This window comes from Orbicella franksi, chromosome 6 (assembly GCF_964199315.1).
Source record: "Orbicella franksi chromosome 6, jaOrbFran1.1, whole genome shotgun sequence".
Classification (NCBI taxonomy): domain Eukaryota; kingdom Metazoa; phylum Cnidaria; class Anthozoa; order Scleractinia; family Merulinidae; genus Orbicella; species Orbicella franksi.
The window spans coordinates 10327654-10351146 of NC_138150.1; the positions used below are offsets into that span (position 1 = coordinate 10327654).

Genomic DNA, 23493 nt, shown 5'->3' on the forward strand with positions numbered 1-23493 from the left:
AAGTGCTGCAGTTGACAGCTGTTGCGTCGGGGGTGAAAGTTAGACTATGTATAGAAAAGATAAAGTGGGAAAAATGAGTTCATAAGCTAAAATCAATGCTAGGATTCGTAACAGAACTTAAGCCAGACCACGAAACTGTGAACGTCCGTGTCACTATGATATTCATGTAATTGTAATGCTTTATATATCGGGTAGAAATACATGGCATTGCTTTAACTAACAAATGAGCTAACCGTAAGCAAGCTGGGATGAAAGCTGAAGCCAAGTAAATTGGAGAGTGAAAGTCAACCACAAGCAATCAAGTTGAGGAGATTAAAAGAGCATGTTTTATCTAATATCTCCACAAATATTTACAGCAGCGAAGAATGCAATATCTCATTTGGGCACAAAATATGCTTTCTGGAAATTCAATTCTTGAAAGCTAAAACTACTTCCAAATAAATTGTAAATCAGTGGAATGTTACAAAAAAAGTCCCAAAATTTTAGAAAACCTAAATATACTGGAAAACTACTCTGTTGGGCGATTTACAAACAGAGAAAAAGGTTTTTACACGGTTGGTTTCTGACTCAAGAGCGGAGGTGTATTCCCCCAGTGCGTGTTGTGCAAGTCCTACTTCAGGGTAGCTGTCAGCAGTCTTTGAATGTTTTTCACCAAACAGTTTAATTCTGATATCGGATCTCAAATGCACGCTTGTGTGACTCGAAAGCGGAGGCGTAATTCCCCAGTGAATACTGTGCGACCCCTATTTCATGGTGACTGTCAGCGGTCCTTAATTCATCAAACAGTTTAATTCTTATATCAAGTGCACGTGTGTGTGACTGCAGAGCGGAGGTGTCATTCCCTAGTGAATGTGGAGCGACCCCCACTGATTGGTAGCTGTTAGCAGTCCTCGAATCTTCTTCACCAAACAATTGAATTCTGATATCAAGTTCACGCTTGTGTGACTCAAGAGCGGAGGTGTATTCCCCCAGTGAATGTTGAGTAAGCCCTACTGAACGGTAGCTGTCAGCGGTCTTTGGATGTACTTTGCCAAACAGTTTTAATCGGATATCAAGCGCACGTTTGTGTGACTGAAGAGCGGAGGTGTAATCCCCCAGTGACTGATGGGTAAGCCCTACATCTCGATAGCTGTCGGCGGTCTTTGAATGTTCTTCACCAAACAGTCTTCGTCGGGTATTAAGTGCACGTTGGTATGACGTTAGAGCTTCCGCGTAGTTGCCGTTCCGGTGATGAATTTCACCTTGGTCCGAATAGGCCCGCGCCATTGCCTCCTCGTGCTTTTCTGGACTTTCTCCGACATTTCCTTTCTTTTTCATGGTTTGTTGCAGTGCTTTTTCATGTACGCTCGCCATTTTGTTCGTAAGCGTTATAGCGTCCTCGTATTTGCCAAAGCCCTGAAGCAAATTAACAGCGTTGCCATGAAATTTGAGCCAACCAGGTGTGACCGTTCGGAGTTCAAACACGGATTCCTTTATTATTTTCAGCAATAAGTTGCCAAAAGCTCGCTTGGTGTCTGTGGTCAAAAACTTTCGTACCGCTTCGCGTACAAGCATGATAACATGACACTGAAGAGGCTCGTTTACCAAAGGATTGGCCTTTGTTGTCGGTGTGTTACGTTCAACACCTTCGTTTGTTACCACGATTGTTGTCGTGGGAATCACTACTAATCCCATGTCCCCCACATCTCTGCATTCCTTCAGTGCTTTGTTGTAGAACTGGGAAGAGTTCATGGAGTCATTCTTGCACTGATAATAAATAGCTAGAATTTGGGAGACAATAAGCAGTAAAATTCGATGTTCCGGACTGGTCCCTAGGGAAAAAAGTGCTTCTTCCAAAGCCTCCACTCCAGACTCCGTCTTCCCGATGACACATTCATGGATTCCAAAGTAGCACAAGTATTTTCCTATCTCTCCATCACTGTCAGAAGAAGCAGACAATTGAAGCTCCTTGGATTCAGAAAGCAACTTCTTTGTGTTTCCACCTGAGCCCCAGGTTACGTAGTTAAACGCATACGAAATGAGTAGGCGCCTGTAGAAAACAGTTTTCCCAGACTGTTTGGCCGCCATTATTGCTGAAGCGAAAATTCTATGAGGCGGCCCGGTCCAATAAAGCGAGTCCACAAAGAGCTCTGCTTTCGTCAAAACATCAAAAACTCTGTCGGCCGTCTTTGAATCGCAACAGCCCTCAATCAGACTTTGAACAATGTTATTTTCGTCTTCAAAGAACTCCATGAATGCTGACATGGAACGCCCAGAAAGGAAATTCTCATTGAGTTTCTCGAATAAGCCAATGTAAAATGCATAGAAGCGAGATTTTGAGATGAGAACTGTTTCTTTCATCTCATTTTCTCCCTTTTCTCTAGAAAACGACTGAATTAGTTTATGCATAGTGAATTTACCAGAATTTGAACAATCAAGAAGGGATTTCCTCTGCAGTCTTTGCAATAGCCTCTCTACTTCGATTGCTCTGGTTATCCCCAAAACGGCTGCGGCAATCTTAAAATCAAAATGATCTGGAAGAATACACAACGATACTAGCGCCTCTTGGTCTTGCGTAGATAGTCTCTGGAAGGAAGACTCGAACAGAGACTTCAATCTCAAGTGGCTCGGATAATCTGGGTTGTCCAACATTTCTACGATGTTTTCTGTACACTCAAGGAATTCATCAATGCACTGACTTGCTCGAGCCAAATCGTCAGGAATGGATGAGCACATTAATTTTATGGCCAAGGGAACCTGCCCACAGATTTGCGAAACTTTTGTCAAGTGATAAGGGCTCACTTCTGGGAGCAATTCCCGAGCTAGGGTTTGAGAAGAAAACTTGTCTAGCTCTTTTATTCTGACAGACACGTGTCCTCGAAAATGTAAATTCAAAAAGGACAAAGACTCCCTTGTGGTTAAAAGAAACTTGATCTTATTACTGCGACTGAGAATTTCTCCAATCAAATTCATAACCTCCTCCTTCACGTCTGGAACGCCACATTCAAAGAGGTCATCAGCATTATCCAGGATTACAACACAGCGATCCGAAAGTCTGTCAAAAATTAGGCAAAGCTCGTCATCAGTTGATAAACTCTGCAACTTTTCAGTTTCTAGTGTCACGGTCTGTCGGAACAGACCAAGAAATTTTGACGTTAAGTCGTTTTTTGACTTCAGTTCACGTAATGAGAGAAAGTACACGGGCGGCTCACATGCTTGAAGACGATGTCCAACTGCGATTGCGATGGACGTTTTTCCGAACCCTGGCGGACCCCAGACGGAGACGAGTCGGGTTGATTCGGAGGTCACGTGACCAACAATTTCGTCACATTCTTCCTGTCGGCCAATGAAGTGGGGAACCTTTGCAGGAAGATTTGATCTTGGCAGAATTGTTTTAGATCCTGTCAATAAAGTAACCAACATATAGTGAAGAAATCGACGAATGAATCAACAAACGAACGAACAAACAAAGAAAGGAAGGGACGAAGGGGGGGGGGGGGGGGCGGAGGCTTGCTTGTAGAGGTAGCGTGCATATACACAAACAGTTTAAGAAGAGGCACTTAAACCCAATACAAACACCCTGTCCACACCAGGAAGCAAATGTGTAAAAATACTAAATATTAATTCTCCATGGGAACTATCAAACATTTCAACTTCCCAACCTCACGTCAATCGTTCTCTAAGTTTCCAAACATTTACTTCAACGTTTTCATTACCATGATCGAGTAATTAATTCACCTTACTGGCTGTCAAACCTCTTTTAACATATGTAAAGAAATGATAGTTTTATGTTAACTTTATGTTAAACTTGGTACGATTTGATTTATGTTAAAAGTGGTACGATTTGATTAATAGGGCAGCAGAAGTTACCCTACTGATAACATCATCAATTACGCATTGATAATCACCGATACTCAGTGGCTGATCAGAATCATTGATTACCCACAGATTGTTGTTCCCTGATACCATTCATCACTGTTCTTTTCCTCTGAATTTACAAATTACAAAAACTAACCTGGATTGTTCTCCATTCTCTGACTTGTGACTTCTTCTTCCAGTTGTTTGATTTTCTTTCCTGTCTCAAAAACGTCGTTTTCTACTTTGGCAAACCCTTGCTGCAGTTGTTCCACTCTGTCATCGGTCCTGGCAAATCCCTCCTCCAGTTGTTCAAATTTGTCATCGGTCCTGGCAAATCCCTCCTCCAGTTGTTCAACTTTGCCATCTGCTTTAGCTAGTCCCTTTTCCAATCTGTCAACTCGAATCAATAATTCGTCACTGAGCGTTTTCTCCAGGGACACAAGCTTTTCCATTATTTCTTGCTTCTCTTTCATCTGTTGTTCTTTCCACTCTAGCATTGCTTTCAACAGCTCACTTTGTTTCCGCAATTGAACTCTTGTTGACGATTGCTCACCTTGGATGGAAGTCACAGTGTTTTGTATTTGAGCTTGCTCTTTTCTTTGCTGAGCCAGTGATTCTTGAATGGCTGATTGTTCTGCTTCAGTTTTCTTGTAGCTCTTAATGAGTTCTTTGACATCTTGTTGCACAAGGGAAAGAAGATTTTGATCCACAGCATGACCCATACACAGCTGACAACCTGAAATCAAACAAAGCATGAAGAGTTTCACAAAACGGAAGGCAACTTTTGTCAGGGGATCGGATGATTGAGCGTGATAAGGGTTGTAGGATATAATGTATGCATGGTAGATTCAGAGCTAGAAGATCAACAATTGACATGGTCTTCTCTTTGCGACAGCTGCAGGAGAAATAAAGGGAGCTGAGACGGCCGCTATACGTCGCATTCATCAACCTGACCAAGGCCTTTGACTTGCTCAGCAGGAAAGGCTCTTCACTCTGCTACAGAAGATTGGATGTCCCCCAAGTTCCTGAGGATGATCACGTCCTTTCATGAAGACATGCATGGCACCGTCCAGTACGATAGATCTTCCTCGAACCCTTTTCCAATAGAGCAGGGTAAAGAAAAGGCTGTGTGCTTGCTCCAACTCTCTTCGGCATCTTTTTCTCGTTGCTGCTGTCCTTCACCTTCAGCCAATCAGAGGACAGAAGCGATGGCAGTCTCTTCAACCTGGCCTGCCTACATGCCAAAAGCAAAGTGTGACAGGTTCTCATGCGTGAGATGCTCTTTGCAGATGATGCAACTCTGACTGTTAACTCCGAGGAGGCACTTCAGTGACTCATCAACTGCTTCTTCCATGCGTGTAGAGAGTTTGGCTTGTCTAACAGCCTAAAGAAGACCAACATCATGGGCCAAGACCTGAGCAGCACCCCAAGCATCTCTATCAGTGACTTCACGCTCGAGTTCGTCGAGGACTTCATAAACCTCCGGTCCACCAACTCCAGCAACCACTCCCTGGATGCCGAACTCAACAAAAGCATTGGCAAAGCAGCAACAGCCATGGCCTGCCTGGCAATGAGGATCTGTGAAAACCCCATGCTGACCATCAACACCAAGATGCAGGTGTACCAAGCCTGTGTGCTCAGTACTCTGCTCCACGGCAGCGAGTCATGGTCTCTATTCCTACCAAGAACGCAGGCTCAACACTTTTCACCTGCGCAACCTCAGGGAAATTCTGGGTATCACGTGGCAAGATTGTGTACCAAAAAAGAATGTCCTCGACCAGGCAGGCATCCCCAGCATGTTTGCACTCCTGACCCAGCACCGCCTGTGGTGGCTCGGCCACGTCAGATGAATGGACAGGCGAATCCCCAAAGACATCCTGTATGGCGAGCTCACCACTGGTTCCAGACCTGAAGGAAGGCCTGTCTTACGTTACAAGGATGTTTGCAAACGAGACATGAGAGCAGGGAACATCGATCCAGCAGGCAAGGAGGCAGTGACTGAAGACCGCAGTGACTGGAGAATGATCATGAAAGCATGCGTCCAGAGGAGTAACGAGATGAGAAAACAGCAATGGGAAGAGGGGAGAGAGCGCAGATGGCAGAGGGCAGATTCCCTGCACTCAGAGCGAGGCGTGACCTTCACCTGCAACAACTGCAACTGAGCCTGCCGATCTAGAATTGGCTTGTATAACCATAGCGGTGCAAGAGTTCCATTGTCTCCCGAGACAGATGGACACCAACTCAATTCAAGAGGTGGTAAAAGATGCACAGTAGGGATTGTAGTAGGGATGGTGGTGTGGTAGGTATAGTAGGGGATAGGGGCATAGCAGATGTGGTAGGGGATGAAGTGTGAGAATAGAGGAAACAAGTGGTAGGATTTAGCAAGGGAGGGGGTGAAGATACTGTAGTAGAAGTGGTACGGGATAGAGTGTAGGAATGGTGATAAGGAATGGGGGTGTGGTTACGAGAAGATGAGGTATGTAGGGTTTTTAAAGGCTGTTGAAGCCTTGCAGGTGTGGCAAGGGATAGGTGAGGTAGAGGTGTTAGGGCATGATGCGGTAGAGGTGGTAGGGGTAAGGTGTGGTGTGGATTGCAGGGAAATGGGCTGGGTGGGCGTGAGGTAATAGCATGTGGTAGCTCTTTTAAGACTAGGGCTGACAAAGGCAAAGGTGAGGGCAGGCTGAGAAAATAGAGAAATCAACTCTAAAGTAATTTTAAAATTATACTGGAAATAACCAATTTAGTAAGGGATAATGTGTGGTACAGAGGCAGTGGGTGGAAAGAGGTTTATCATAGAGATAAGTAAAATCTGTTCTTATACCATCAGCTGGCAACTAAACTTTGGTGACCATTTACTTTGCTAGTTCCTGAAAGGCAACTTAAGATTTTTCTCAAACCCTCCTGATTACAATTCTTAATGAATTATTGATTGAACCTTGTATATTGATCATACAAAATGATATAAAGCATGTTTAATCATTTGGGTAAAGCTTTGTTGCAGTGCAAGTAATAAACTTTTCAAAAAGACTGCAATTACCTTTAGTTAGCCAATCTGACAGCAGATCTAAACTGGTCTTCTTGATACCACCAGTCAGTCCCAGACTTCTCACCAAGGTCTCCAGCTTGGAAAAACAATCATTGAAGAGGACTTCAGTCCAGTTAGTAACATTACAATGACCCCATTTGTTCCTGACATTTTCTCTGACATCATCAGCTGAATTCTGAATAGACATCAGTGGGTTTGGGGAGTAGAAAATCGGTGCAGGCTTGTTAAATCCCAACAGGCGAAGGATGGCACTCATGTCCAGTGACTTGTCAAAGCCTGAAAACTCAGCAAGATAATCTGGCACAAACAACTTGGCCAAGTCTACTGAACTGTTGATGTTGTAATTGTAGAGTCTTTTATGCTTGCCATGCAGCTGAAGATTGTTGTTGACATTCTGGAATTTCAAGTGTTTAAAGCATGGATCACTACTGACCTGACAGTAAGTCAGTGTCTTTAAGGTACAGGGTGTGGCCAGACCACTGCAGTAGATATCCAGGTTTGTATAATGAGTGTCCATTCCTTGTTTGATAAAATTTCTCAATACTGGAGCTGCTACTTTGTTCATGGCAATCCCAACAACAAGCCATCTCTTCTCCTCATCAGAGACCATAATCTTGAGATTACAAATTAGTTCCAATGATTATTGTTGTCAAAGGCTATAAATGTGAGGTAAAATTACATCTTGAAGCCAGTGCTGGCTAAAAAAAGATGAAGGAAAAGGGAATTTTGAGTTAGGTAATTAAATTTAAAAATCATTTGTAGGAAATTTCTATACTTAGGACAATCATATAATCACTGTGTTCACCAACTGGCATGACAGAATTTTGCAGCGGAGCACCAAGAGCCCAAGGGCCACCAAGTGGAGCCCCATTCTCATAGAAACCCATGAATCGCTTTTCTTGTGGTTAAAATGGCTAGCGGTATTGCTACTGGGCACGTATGCATGACGAAAAAAATGATGTTGCACAACATGGTGGTCATACTCCAGCTAATGGAACATGTGGCCTTGGTTTACACTGTGCATCTTTGATATTGGACATCCATTTATGGTCAACTGGCACCTGTCAAAATAAGGTATCTACTGACCAGTATCATGTGACCATATTGCGGGCTCAAGTTTTCAGCTCACTGAGGTCACATGTTTTTTTTGAAGTTAACCACTGACCAAGTACATGTACCAGCTTCTAAATTGGACTCCGGGCTCAAACCAGGTTAACTTACTGTAATCAGGGCTGGGTCTGTTCAGGACTGAGCTGGCTAACGCTAACCCAGATTGAAAGTGAACCAAAGTGTACATTTTTCTTGTATAAAAATGTTTTTAACTGCTTATGTTTTGTGCAGTTTGAGATTTAATTATCAATATACACGGCCGAATAGAAACTCAGCCTCTTAAAAACACATGCTCAGGGAGCTGCAAATGACTGACAGTGGGCTGCTAAAACATTATCAGCCCTACAACTGATTGGTTCTAGCTTTATCATCTGATGGATTTTAACCAATTAAAGTAAGCATAGTGCTGATGTGGCAAAACCATTCAGTAATGGAAGAAATTAGCGGTCAAAATTCATATTTCAGGCTGGAGCCAGGATTAGAACAAATTAGCAGCCAAGGCTCAGGCAGAAAATACATTGCGTGGGGATCAAAAAATTTGAGAAATGGTGCGACAAACGAAAGCTGAAAGTTGACCTCAATTGTGTAACAATGGTCGAGCTTAATGAATTACCACAAAATTCTCTGCTGAAGTCAAGTTGGAAAAGGCCAATGGCCACCAACACAAAGTATTCTCACAGTTATTCCTACTCTCACAGATACCTTTGTGTATAGCAGCATAGACAGTTTCAAGGATAACTTTGTGCTTTGGGAATATTGTTTATTTTTACCTGGACGCAAATACACAATATTCCCCAGAAAAGTCATGTTTTGCCCTTATTATTCAAACTCAGAAGTCCAAACAATATATTAAACAGAAAACCTCACTGGCAAGTTAAAAAAAAACTCAATTCAAAATTCTCACTTATTCTGGGTTAGCTTAAGGTCATTTCACTGAAATAGAACCTGCCCTGAGATTTTTGTCAAACTTTACCTATTGATTGTTTATATTATAGGAACTTAAATTTTGAAACAAAAATGAGAGGTCCCCATATTTGTTAAGGAGCAACAGCACCTTGTTTGTACCCAATAAATCCTTATATTAGCACCATGATTATAGTCTTAATTGCTTGCTAAATTCACGTTTCTGACGATTATTTCTTTTTCTACACTGAGAATTGGTCCATATTATTTCATATAGAGAAATTTATTACTCAATTCAAAACAACAGAAAAAAATGATGGGTCACTGTACTCGTTTTCGAGGAAATGACTATTTACCTCTATGGCGGGGTCCAGCCGTAAAGACAAAGCTGCCATTTTTTAATGTGCGGGCGTTAATCACGTGTGAGATCATGCGCAGTAGGGATGCGCAGTGAAATACTGGGAATGACCTTAATCAGGCTTTGAACAACCCAGCCCAGGAGCTCCGCTTTTAGGCTTGGCTAAATCTATACATTAGACAATGTTTGGCTGACTGCATGACTTATAGTCCTGATGGCAGCAGAATCAACTTGCAGGTCCTTAACTAAACAGTGAAGATATAAATGACTGGATTTATATAAACTGTGCTGATTTCAACACAACCACCCTGACACTTTTCCAAGAAAATTACACAGACTTTTTCACTCACAGGCAGTCTGTCACACAGCCTACCCACCTTACTTTTGTCTGGCTGACTGGCTGCCAGCCCCTAAGGCTGAAGGGCATGGGTGGCCAAAGCTTGTCCTGCAAAGGAAATGACCAGTTAAGCTGACAAAAAAGCCTCTCTCTGTGACCCAACCCACCCCCCTGGGGATAGACCCGGGGGCCCACTTGGAATCAGCTGGTTAAAGCCAGGCACCTGGCCTGTCTGCCCCAACCCTCCTTGACAGAAGCCCTCCTGGGTTTTCAAGCGCAGCAAAGACCTGTCTGCGGGTTATCGCTAGCAGGCAGGCATTGAAGTGTTACCCCAAATTTGACTCAGTTTTCAAAAGTTATGACATATTCAAAATAAAATAAACTAAAACAGTGAAGATATCACTAATCATAGATTTCAACAGGTATAAATTATGGTGATAAAAATTTAAAGTCTGCAGGATCTGAAAGTAGATGTAGCAAAGAAATGTACCAAGAATTATAATGCATGTGCACAGCGATTGTTCTCCTCATTAAACCTTTTGTTTAGCGACGTTGCCGTTGCCGTCACGGACTTCTTAAGCTCCCTAATTTCAAAGTTATGCTAAGAGACCAATGATATGACTTGTTGACAGAACCTGACAACAGATTACTCCCTTAAGTGATAGTTTATAGATTTAATTTATAGAGAATTGTGTTCATTGCCCCTGGTTGTTTCTAAGTCCCAAATTAATTTCCTAAGTGATTTTTGCTTCTAATACTCAATGGACCACAACATAACAAGGATAACCACAGTGAAATTACCTGTATTAAGCAGACCCCATATTAAGCAGACATGGACACCAGCTTGAGTCCCTAAATTTTCTTCCTACATTTACTGTACAATGAACCTGCATTCGCTGAACACCTCTGTTAAGCAGATCTATGCGAACACTAATATTAAGCCATTTTGTTACACAAAACCTGCAATACGCAGACAGTTTAAGGGCTTTTTACTTCTAAAAGCTCAGCTCAGACTCCTTTAACATTGTTCAGCAATATCATTTTAAAGCTAACTGTAGATTATTTCAGATTGATGCATTGACTGACTGGACATTGTGCTATGAGCAGTCTTTGACCTTACACTGTGTTACATAAGGGTAAATAATTAACTATCATTGCACAATATATTAGAACCTGTTTAGGGCAGATATCCTGTAGTGAGTGTCCCAAGGAAGTTTGCTTAACACACGTTTCACTGTACAATCTGATAATGAAATTCTAGACATATTTGAGCTTACATCATTCTAACTGACTACCTAATGACCCATTTCACCTGGGGGGGGGGGGGAACTCCCATGTAAAGAGGATGGGGGTGCTCATCTGAAATTTTAAAAATAACCCTTAAGAGATACCAAGCTCGTGTTTTGTGGGCGTGCCTTGAAAGTTTTTTAAAGAGGTACCAATTGTGAGAGGAAAATAAAAATTAGTTGATTTTCAAATATCTCCTGTCATATTTTTTTGGCTCAATACCCTTAAAGCCACTGCAAAAGCTTTTGTAGTGGACCTTTTGGGACTGAACACCCTGAGAGGTGCCACAAATGCTTTTTAACCCTTAAAAGGTACAATAAGCACCCCGACCTTGCTATGTGGGAGTCTCCACACTGGGCCATTTCAGCTGATTTGACTGTGAACATGTAAAAATATATTTCATTGGGAGATTATTTTGCCCAACATCTTCTTTCTAATTCCCTAATTTCCCTTAATAATCAATTGCCAAATGACTTGATAAAAATTCTCAAGGAACGGAAACTGGTTTACAATTAATCATTAAATATCATTTAATTGCCAATTAGCATGCTGAGAATTTTGCACGTACAGTGGAACCTCAGTTAACACTGACACCTCGTTAATACAGTCACCTAGTTATTATTAGGCAGGTCTTTTTTGTCCTGGCAAATTTTCATTTTCTTATAAGAAAACCATGTTAATGTGGCCACCCTATTAGTATATGTAATAGGACTACATGCTGTCCAATTTGGAAATAATTGGATGAAAAAAATCCTGAGGACAGCCAAAATTGGACGAGGCCATAGGCCGAGTCCAATTTAGCAGTCCGAAGAATTTTTTGAATCCAATTATTTCAAATTGGACAAGCACATAGTCCTATTACCTATTAATTATATAGGATCCAACAACAGATGAACAAGGCAAATATTTTATCTTCTAAAGTACAGTATTTATCACTTCGCTTTGCTCGGCACGTCACAGGTCAAACACTTAAACACAGGTTTTTTGCTTCGTTGACTGTTCTTGTTCTGATTATTCTCCCTCATCTCGAGTAAATCAGTAGCATCTATCTCTGGAAACCTAGCCAAAGACTCCATTTGAAAGTTTAGACGTCAAAAAGGTGGAGAGAAAAGTTGGGAAATTCCGCCATTAACATAAGAAAACTCAGCGAGCTACAATTGCTTGGTGACGTTTGATGGCAGTGATAACAGCTGCAACCTGGTTGGCCAATTCTCGGTACTTTTATTTATCTTGACATTTCATTGGTTGATGGAAAGTATCCAGATTTTTCTCAAATTGGACAGTTTGTTCAAAGCTAAACTAAATGTTCAGGCAAAAACTATCCAATTTATTTTAAATTTGGACAGTTTGCAAAAATTAATTAAAAAATAGGTCTGTTGGCAATATTGGATTTCGATGGAGCTATATAATTAATATGGCCAACCACCACATTCTGAAATCCCAACCTGTAATTTCACCCTGTTAGTATGGCCACTTGAACCAGTTATGTTCACCTTCCCATGGTTAATATTGTATTATATCAATTTTTTAGATTTGTATCTGCATTTGGAGAGGAGCAATTGTGATATATCATTGTCAAGACTTCACTCAGTTTAGACCAGTCATGAAATTTGACCCTTCCCCTTTAATATAGCCACCCCGTTAATTACTTAAGGCCAATTTTTCATGGCCCGTTGTGACCATGTTAACCGGGTTCCATTGTATGTTATTGAGATAAAAACGAGTCACTTGTAGCTCCCACAAAGACAGGAGTAAATTAAAGGAAACCTTCCTATGATCATACATAAAACGCATCTTAAACTCTCAGACAGAGGTTCAAATTGATTTCTGCAATCAAACCAAAGACAGCACAGAACGCGACAGTTTCATCCAAAACGCTATCCATAAAACCAGAATAAATCCAGAAAAAACAAGAAGATCTGTTAGATCTTATAACCGCGCTTTTAAAATTTAACTGTTTTCTTAGTACTACAGTCGCAACGCAGTGCATATTCCAAAGCAATCTTTGATGATTCATTGATTACTGTAGACATCACAGCACTTGATCGACACAAACTCTATTATCGCATCATCAGTCGTAGCCGTTGTGACATCTCCGATGACGTAATAGTCTTAATCTGGAACTTTCTTCGGGATATGTATGGGCATGAAGATACGAACATTATTACAAAAAGCTTTCTTTCTTTAAAGTCACGATTAAATTTAATTGTTTTTTTCCCTTGAGTTAAGGGTTAGCAAAGAAGTCACACGAGTCACATAATTCAAGAATTGCGTTATCTACGGCTATCTTTAGTACGGTGGTTATTTCCCTATCAATGACGTAGTCTTTGCACGTTCTGACATGTTCTTTGCTAGGCTTGCAAATATTTAATTTTCCTTCCGATCTATGAACTCGCTGCGATGAAACAGTCAAAGGATTTACTTCATTTGCCTAAAACCACAAGAAATACTCGCAAAGCTACAAATAAATTAATGACCGTCGCTTCTGCCGAAATAAACTTGCAAAGTAAACACGATCTTATTTGTCACGTAGCGGAAAGTGAAAGCTGCAACGTCAGCGCATTCCATGGCTGACGTAATACCTTTTTTCAGCGTATTTATTATTCCCTTTAAATCCAACGCTTTGATAAAACGAAAAGAAAATATATTTTACCCACAAAAAAGAAAACAATATCCGTAAAATTGTCCGTGTATTTATGTTTTAACAGCTTCTGGCGGAAAAACATCACACGTTGCGTGACTCAAAGTTTGGCCGAGCGGAAGTCTGCGTCTGGTCACCGACAAAAAAAAAAAAACCAAGATCTGTTAGATCTTAAAACCGCGCTTTTAAAATTTAACTGTTTTCTTAGCACTACAGTCGCAACGCAGTGCACATTCGAAAGTAATCCTTGATGATTCATTGATTACTGTAGACATCACATCACTTGATCAACACAGACTGTACTATTGCACCATCAGTCGTAGCCGTTGCGAAATCTCCGATGACGTAATAGTGTTAATCTGGAACTTTCTTTGGGATATGTATGGGCATGAAGATACGAACACTATTAACAACAGCTTTCTTTCTTAAAAGTCAAGTTTAAATTTAATATTTTCCTTGAGTAAAGGGCTAGCAAAGAAGTCACACGAGTCACATAATTCAAGAATTGCGTTATCGACGGCTATCTTTAGTACGGTGGTTATTTCCCTACCAATGACGTAATCATTGCATGTCCTGACATGTTCTTTGCTTGGCTTGCAAATATTTCATTTTCCTTCCGATCTATGAACTCGCTGCGATGAAAGAGCCAAAGAATTTACTTCATTTGCCTAAAACCACAAGAAATACTCGCAAACTTGCAAATAAATTAATGACCGTCGCTTCTGGCGAAATAAACTTCCAAAGTAAACACGATCCTATTAGTCACGTAGCGAAAGTGAAAGCTGCAACGTTAACGCATTCCATGGCTGACGTAATACCTTTTTTTAGCGTATTTATTAATCCCTTTGAATCCAACGCTTCGATAAAACTAAAAGAAAATATATTTTACCCACAACAAAGGAAACAATATCCGTAAAATTATCCGTGTATTAATGTTTTAACAGCTTCTGGCGGAAAAAACATCACACGTTGCGTGACTCGGAATTTGGCCGAGCGGAGGTCTGCGTCTGGTCACCGACAAAAAAAAAAAAAATAAACCACGGGTAAACCTAGAACCGCGCTCGGCCCATGGCCGCGCGGTTAATTATGAACTTGACGAAGCCAAGAGGATTAAAAGGGCATGCAATTCTGCGGTTTCACGCCATGGCGGAAGTGACTTCCTTTACAACAAAGCGTTAATTCCCAGTTGTTACTTTACACAAGTTGTTTCTGGTCAATGTCGAGGAAAAGGTTGTTGTTATTCATCGTGGTAGATGCAATAATAAAGTGTATTATCGTTTGTCTCACGATGTAGTCACTTGAGATGTAGATCGCAAGTGACTACATCGTGAGACAAACGATAATACGCTTTATTATTAAGTTGTTTCTGTATGTTAACATACCTGGCAGCGTTAGATGTGATCATCAAACCACAAGCTAAAGGTAACATTTTGGCCCACTAATATCGTAAACCTTCTACAGATAGTAAACATAGGCACGCTATGCGTGCAAGAGTTATTTTTTTGTGTGAAGTGTCGGCAGAAGCATATCACCTATATGCAGGGGCGGGGGAGAACACTCTGCGACGCCTGGCACTTTTTTTGTGTTTGGATCATCCACCAAAAAGTGACGTAACATCCGGTAAAAAAGCGGGCTGGACGGCAAAATCAAATTTGAATGCGACATAATCGTTCTCTCAGTAAGTAAAGTGGTTATATTTCGTAATCGGCGGGATATTTCTAACGTTTTATTTGGCCATGAGAAACAAAATTTTGTCGTCTTCCTCGTCATATCGTTTGATTGAGGAAAAGAACGATTATTTATTCAAAAACACGCTGTTTTGAAGGCGTGTGTTTTTACGAAATGTCGTCGTTTCTTCTTCGCTGAATTCCACAGGAGCCATCGTTTGCGTGGAAATAATGATTTGTAGGTAAGTTGCACTCAATTCAAATATCCTATTCTCTTAGGTAGGTATTACACTGAGAGAAAAGCGCTGTGTCAGATTCCTAGACGTGGGAGAACCTATTTAACAGAAGCCTATTTTTCAAATTTTCCCTTGACAAACACTTGAGAGTAACGTAGAGGTGTTAATCGTATCACACTGTAAGAATAGACCCACACACATAACGCGGCGGAACTTTCTTGCTGATCGACACTAACGCAAATTCATGTTCTTGCTTGTGACTCAAACTGGTATTACAATTCTGTTACGATTGGTTAAGAACCTTGAACAAGTAATCTTAACTTTTCCCTTGGCAATTCCTTAATTGGTAAACGCTTCCTTAAACATAGGCAGGCCGTGAACCCCTTAAAAATAAACAAGATATTCTTATGGGCGATTTAGTAATTTGGGCATCTCGTGTTTTTTTCAGTTACAATCTACTTTATTTTTCCGTTTCAACAGTGTTGAGTGTCAGCGACACTATAAAGTTTCAATACTTCCCCCCTCGGATCCTATGAGGTCAAGCATGCATGCACCTTTCATTTCTTCAATTCCTTTCATTTGCCTTGTTTGCTGGCCAAGTTCCTTATCTTTTAATACCTAACTATCATACTTGCAGCTTATTTTGAAAGGTTACTCCCACATTTTGCCTTATTTTGAATGTGCTTTCTCTATATAAGCTTACATCAAGACATTTCAGTCCCAGGGAATGACAGAACACTAGCAATTCTGACAATTCTCTCTCATAGAGTTCAATTATTTTAATTCATCACACTTTCACAACTGTTTGCAAACAGTAATGAAATATCATGCCCCAACACCCAGCCATAAAAGGAAGTCTGGGAACAGGTAGTAGCAACAATGACACTGCCAGGCTGGTGAATGTTACAAGCTATTATGAACTCATGTCTGACAATGATGAGTGACCATGAAACATGGTGCGGTGGAACTGAACACCCAGACTGCGAGTGACATTGCTAGTGTTAGTGTTGTGAAAGTGATTGCTAGCTAGTAGTGTCTGTGAACTTGGACCAGACCAGCAAAGACAAGGTTCAATACCAGAAGTTGACTGAGAGTAACAAGTTTGTACTCAAAAACTGAAGCTGCCTAATCAGACCAGTCTTAAAGTCAGCTTCATCACAACTTGTCAAGAGTTCCTGAATTGTGTATGTGGGAGGACTCTATGTCATGACATATATGGGGAAGCTCTGCTCAAAAGTTTTCAGGCTTCAGATATAACTATTAAAGGGTAAGGGATTTCTGACAAGTTGATTTCAGGCGTATGAAAGGGTACGGAAATCTTTCTTTTACGGATTTCCCTTTTTCTGGTTCTAAAATGTTGTTGATAATCTCTCATTTACTCTCCTGAGCCAGAATGAGGGGATTCTGATAAATTGTTCAAAGAGATATTTTAAAACTTCTCTCTACGGGTTTAGAAAAGGGATACAGTATTAAGAGGCTGGACTTTGAGATGGAGCTTCCCCATTAAGAACTTTGTAGAATACCTCCCCCACCGCCCCTCCCTGTGTAACAAGGATGTTCAAATTGTTTTCTGGAAAAAAGCAATTACCGGTAAAAAACAAAACAGTACCAATTTAAGGGATTGTGTGATTAACAATGTAAGTTCCCATTTGTATTTTGAATTTAAATGGCCCTAGCGTTATCCACAACAGTATAAACTAACCATACTTTGCAGCTTCATAGAGACTCAATCTGATAATGAAAACATTACTTTTATATTTCCCCTTCCTTTGTACCTTGTGATATTTTTAGGGAAATTCTCAAAAAGACCCTCTCACAAAGAAAATAAAATATATAAATAAAAATAACTTTTCTTTAATCTTGAAAATGATCTCCGCAATAAAAATGTCATTTTTATGGCTCTTTATCATCTTGAAGTGTGTTGTGAAGAAACTGCTTATTAGGAAAATATAAATGTTCAACAGAAAAAAACAACAAACTCTTCTTTCAGAGGAGCTCCTATATTTTATAATTTTTGTAAACCTCTTACAGAATGCAACTTTTGGTTAGGTTGCACTTCACTGTCAAGGAAGAAATCACACCAGAGAGGCTTTGTATCTTTACTATGATTTGCATTATCAGTAAAAAAAATTCACACTTGGACAGGTCCACTGACACTCTTACATGTATGTTAAAGATGGTAAAAAACAGGTTCAGCATCATCTAAATCAAGGGATTGTATGCCAGTGTGGAGTGTATATTCCAGGAGGTAACCACCTAAGAAAATACAAACACTAAAATTAAAATTAAACAACATCTGAGAACTTTTAGAGACCTCCATCAGTCACAAAAAGACCAAGAACCAGATCTTTTCAGTTTAACAAATTGACATCAGTTTTTCATGCATCTGTCTTGAATATTATTGATCATGAATTCTGCTGTGGATCCACAGGGCGATAGGATACACTCATCTGCAAACACAGGAAAAACTGACATCAATTTGTTTTTTTAAAATAACAAACTCATTGCCAAATTGTATGCTCTTGCTCATTGACACGCCTCTTAAATTATAAATTCATGTGCCTACAGGTCCGCTTATTGATGATGAAAATTAGCCAATGAACGCACAACAATTTCTACAGTTATCGTAAAAAGTATAATTTTTCTTAGTAATGATTATTTTGTTAGTGAGAGTTTCAGAGGAAAAGTCCAGTGTAAAACTGTTATCTCAACAGAAAAAAATAATTTAGTTTAACAAGAGGAATTCAGAAGAACACTGATTAAGAAGAGAAATAAAGTGCATCTCTTGTTTGCATTTCTCTTGTGGGTATTTGCTCATTTACCTGACGTATGAAAAACAAGATATAATGTATAATTTTTACCTCTGCTGTAAATTTTTCAAACCAGTTGTTTTCACTTTTAGAGTGGTTCTTAAAAAGAATCACAAGCACACCACCCACCCCCTCTGTCCCTATTTCTACCCTACAACAGTTCAGCCAGGATCCCATATCAACACCCCAACATAACCCACCATAATACTCCCATACTACAATACAATCTTTTATTATTTTGTACAGACATACCTAGATTAAACCATCAGATCTCTGACCTTTTGGTCCACTTCATCTCCACTAGGCCATGAGAGCAATCAGTGCAAATTTATTTATATTTGTTGGTCTAATTTATTATTGCTCTCAGATTTCCCCTTCCCCTTTGATGAAATTAAATTGGTTTAAAAAAATAAACTGCTGTAAGCTAATTAAACCAGAGATAGAAATTGAGCCATAAAATTACTACAATTTTGGTATGAGGATATTAAAATAGCTATAAGTTATTAATATCCATATGTTCTATTGTAAAGAAAGTGTAACTACTTACCGGTAAATTGAACTTCATTGTCAGAGACAAAAACCTAAAAACATCTAAATGCAGGTCAGTGAAGACATTGCCAGTTTTGCTTTTGCCAACAACCACTCTGCCTCAAAAATATAGAAGATAATGACAAAATCAATAACAAAACCAACCTCTGTTAATTCAATAACCACACCAAATTCCCCTCCAAAATTCTCTTCGTCTTACAGTAAAATTTTGGCAACAGCATAAATTCAACTCAATGCTTTAACATGCTTCTCTCATTAAACTTTTACCCCTTGAGTCAGAATTTGTAGGTGTATCACATAGAATTTCACAAAAGATTAAAAATGCTGTTAAACTTTTGCAAATATCTGCATCATGTGTAAAATATGCAAATGAGATGACTGATGATGTCATACACTCAACCCCATATTACATCAAGTTGGTAGGCTTATAGTTCTACTGGAAACACACCTATGGCTATTAAAATTATACACAGCCTGTATTTTCCCATGGCAACTCAATTTTTTTCTAGTCCCCTCTAACCTGAGGCCACAACTTCGACCTTATAATATTAATATGCTTGCTGAATCATGCAGATGAGGCACCATTGACAAATATCAAAATGGAAAGCCAAAGATGGCCAGAAAAGCCTATATCAGAGAAGGTTGAAACCCAGTATGTTGCCATGGTAACAAAACTGTTAAGCTCATATTATGGAGGACATCTGCACATTTCATCATAATAGCACTTTTAAAGCACTGTCCCTAGGAGCCTATGGTCCCTTGTATCTGGACAATAGTTCGAAACTTGTCTGGGGGACTGGATGATCTAAATGGTAGGTGGGAGACTCCCAGAACATTGAAGAGAGTTGCAAGAAAGATCGTAAAACTAGCTCCTTGCGGGCACTGATCATTAGACACTAACACTACTAACATGACTGAGTTTGGACAATATATATATTGTTTTTTTGGATACATGTAAACAATGTACTGTTACTGATCATACAAGAGGTACCTTGCTACTGAGTTAAGTCTTAATGTGTGTATTTAAAGGAGAAGGTCACTCCAAAAATGTATATTTTTTGTCAATGCTATATGAAAACCTTGCACTTTAAGGTTAGCTACTCACAGAAGTTTCAGCCTCTAAAGTGCAGGTTTTCCTTATGAACTTCACCTGCAAAGAAGCCCACAATTTGAACATTGTTGCCACAATTTCAAACAGTACTCAGCAGCCAGGTCCCATTTTCGTGTCCTAATGGCTTCCGACAGTTTTCGCTGTGTGCCAGGATTCCAGCGTCTTTCTTATACGGCTTTCTTATTCTTACGCTGGGATCCTGGCACACAGCAAAAACTGTCGAGGCTGACAACAATTTGTGCCCTCTGCTGGGACAATGTAACATTCTTTTAAACAAACGCTAATTTTACACTTTAGCATTCTCACATTCTTTCACACGTATTCTATTTAATATATGCCATTCGCTTGTTATATTCAAAATTCTTAGGTCTGTTTTACCATTTCATTTTTGTCTGTTGAAGACAGCAGACTGGCTGTTGAAAGCTCACAATTTTAAACAATTTTACCAGAGAACGTTTTTTACCTCTTTTATAATGAATCCTGGTATCGGATCTTCAATATTTTAAGCAAACAATCACTTTAAGATCAAACCAAGCTAGAATTTTCAGCCCACCCACAATGAAGCAATCACACCTGACCTTTGTGAATTATTTGATGCATGCATATGAGACAGCCATTTTTCATTTTTTCTTTATGAGATGGAAGGTAGATGACATTTAAATATTGATCACATAATGAACAAAAGTCCTGTTGCTACAGAGCTACATTGTACCCCCACCAGATTAACAGAAGATGAGGTGCTGAAAACAGATCTTTGGAAGAACTAAAAAAAGCTGTGTAAACAACCACCAGAGGCCTGTGTTCCCACAGCATCTCTTGTTGAGTTAATTTGATATAGAACATAACTTTAAAATCTCAGAATGGTTCCACTAACTAATTATGAAGTCCTACAAGTATGAGAATTTCAGATTGTATGATTGCAACCAAGTATGAAGTTTGATAGAGAAACAATGGAAAATCTTACAATTCTACTTAACAATATTATTGAATTGCGAGGTCAAGATTCCCATCAGGTGATAATATCGTTGATACAGCCTCAAACTATCACCTCGAAGAAGTCTGGACCTCATAGCCCAATTCTTGAAAAGGAAGACAGAAGATGTTCTCTATTTTATTATTAATAGATAATAATTTAGAGGTTAAAGCTACATGTAATTACAAGATAAAATCTGAATTCTATCCAGCATGTAATTATGAACCACTTTACAGTACCCGGGAGGGGGGGAGGGGTACTCCCAGAAAAAAAACCCAAAACCCTTACTCTATTGATCACCAAAATCTGAGATTTTCCATACCCTATTTATGCCCAGACCAAAAATTTGACGACCTATTTACAACCGTTGCCACTGACACAGTTGCCCTAAACATAAGTTTTGAAGCCCTTTTGTTCATGGTCTTATCAATAATGATGAAAAAGTAGTTTCTTCTAAACAACATTACCCAATTCAAGACTACAGTAGAGTACAAAACCCATACCCTATTTAAGACCAAAGTGGCCAAAATCGAGACCCTATTTATGACCAAAACGGCTGAAAAACCCTACCCTTTGGGGCCACACATACCTATATAGTGCATATAAGGGAGTAACCTTAACCCCGCTGCTCTGGGTCACAGTAGAAGTGGGTATATGGGGCGCCGTTTGTAAATTTATTATTTAGACCGAATTTATGCCATTTTCCCCTTATTTATAAATAATTGGAAATGCCACAAACTTTGTTTATAAATAAGACACAAGAACTTGTCCGTTGATATGTAAATAATTATTTTAGGTACGTCCTGATTTATAAATAATCTTTTACCATAGAGTTATTATATATAAATAACAAACTAAAGAACTTCAATTATTTATAAATCAGGTCATCTCTAAAATAGTTATTTACATATCATAAAGTTTGTAAATCCCATTATTTATAAATAAATTACTTTGCCGGGAGTGTAAATTAATTATTTATAGATAATGAACTTCACTAAGTGTGTAAATTCATTACTTAGAAATAATGAATTTCACCTCGCCGAGTGTAAATTTATTATTTATAAATAATGAACTTCACTGAGTGTGTAAATTCATTATTTAGAAATAATAAATGTCACCTCGCCGAGTGTAAATTTATTATTTATAAATAATGAACTTCACTGAGTGTGTAAATTCATTATTTAGAAATAATGAAGTTTCACCTCGCCGAGTGTAAATTTATTATTTAGAAATAATGAATTTAACCATGTGTGTAAATTCACTATTTACAAATAATGAAGTTTCATCTCACCGAGTGTAAATTTATTACTTCTAAATAATGAACTTCACTGAGTATGTAAATTCATTATTTAGAAATAATGAAAGTATGAATGGCTGACCCAGCGTCTCTTCCCCGATCAATTTCGGAGGTTGTTTCTCGCGCCATAAGTGAGACAGTTAATGCTGCCCTTGCTCAGGTAGGTATGCAGCCTGAAATTCAGCAGTGGCAGATCTGGGTGAGGGGCCCGGGGACCCGTTCCCCCCCACCCCACGCTTCAGATATCTATTATGTTGTTCTTATTCACTCAACAATTCGGCAGCTCACACTGCAACAGGAACAACTACTCAAAGGCCGAGGTAACAGGTAAATTTTAAGAAAAGAAACTGCTGCATGAAGAAAATAAAAATCGCTTGGCGTGTTAAGTGAAAGGTCTGATTTCTATTGAAATAGACCTTTCTCGCTTGGGCGGTTTGTTCCATTACAGACCACGTGATATTCTCTAGAGAATTGTTCTTTTATTCATCTAAAAATTATTTTTTCATATACGTGCAACTATTTGAAAATTTGAAAGGAAGAATTCTCAAGAGTATCATCACATGGTCTGAAATGGGGCAACAAACCGCCCAGTCGAAAAAGGTCTATTCAACAATGGTTTAAACGTAAATTAATTTAGCTTTCCACGTGTACGATCTTTGGACTTGCCTGGAATAGACATGCTTAGCCGTGACTTGATCAAGCCAAACAAAGTGTGTCACACAGCTATCCGTCCAAAGGTCACAAAGGTCACAAAGAATTTAACCTGCGAGCCGGCTCACGTTTGAGTCAAACGCACGAGTGACGAAGAGGAATAGCGATCGGCGGGAAAGAAGCGCCAAGAAAGTGACTTTCTCCTCTTGCAGCTTCGCCCATCGATTTCTCACTCTCAGCTACGCCGAGCGCGTTTGTGCTCCAACGCGAGCCTGTTCGCAGGCTACAAAGAATTATCTGAGCAAGTAAATACATTATTCGATTTCCCGATTTTAAAAGCTCTGCATTTTCTTCATGCAGCAATTTCTTGTCTTAAAATTTACCTGTTACCTCGGCCTTTGAGTAGTTGTTGTCGTTGTCGTTGTTCCTGTTGCAGTGTGAGCTGCCGAATTGTTGAGTGAATAAGAACTACACAATAGATATTTGAAGCGTGATTCTCGCTTCAACGCAATTATTCAAAATAAGGGGGGGGGGGGGGCAGCCTCCCCTGGATCTGTCACTGCTGAATTTCAGGCTGCATACCTACCTGAGCAAGGGCAGCATTTACTGTCTCACTTATGGCGCGAAAAACAGCCTCCGAAATCGATCGGGCAAGAGACGCTGGGTCAGCCATTATTTCT

At 39.6% G+C, this 23493-nt stretch overlaps 1 pseudogene across 1 annotated transcript; it reads right to left on the bottom strand.

Annotated features, from left to right (window-relative positions):
• Positions 1-486: 486 nt before the first annotated feature.
• Positions 487-21740, bottom strand: LOC145491487 (uncharacterized; annotated as a pseudogene). The gene is made up of 6 exons (XR_014049842.1): positions 18780-21740; positions 14902-17678; positions 9632-9699; positions 6875-7581; positions 3995-4573; positions 487-3380 (listed from the first exon to the last, which is right to left on the bottom strand). The product of XR_014049842.1 is annotated as an uncharacterized LOC145491487 (transcript).
• Positions 21741-23493: the final 1753 nt, after the last annotated feature.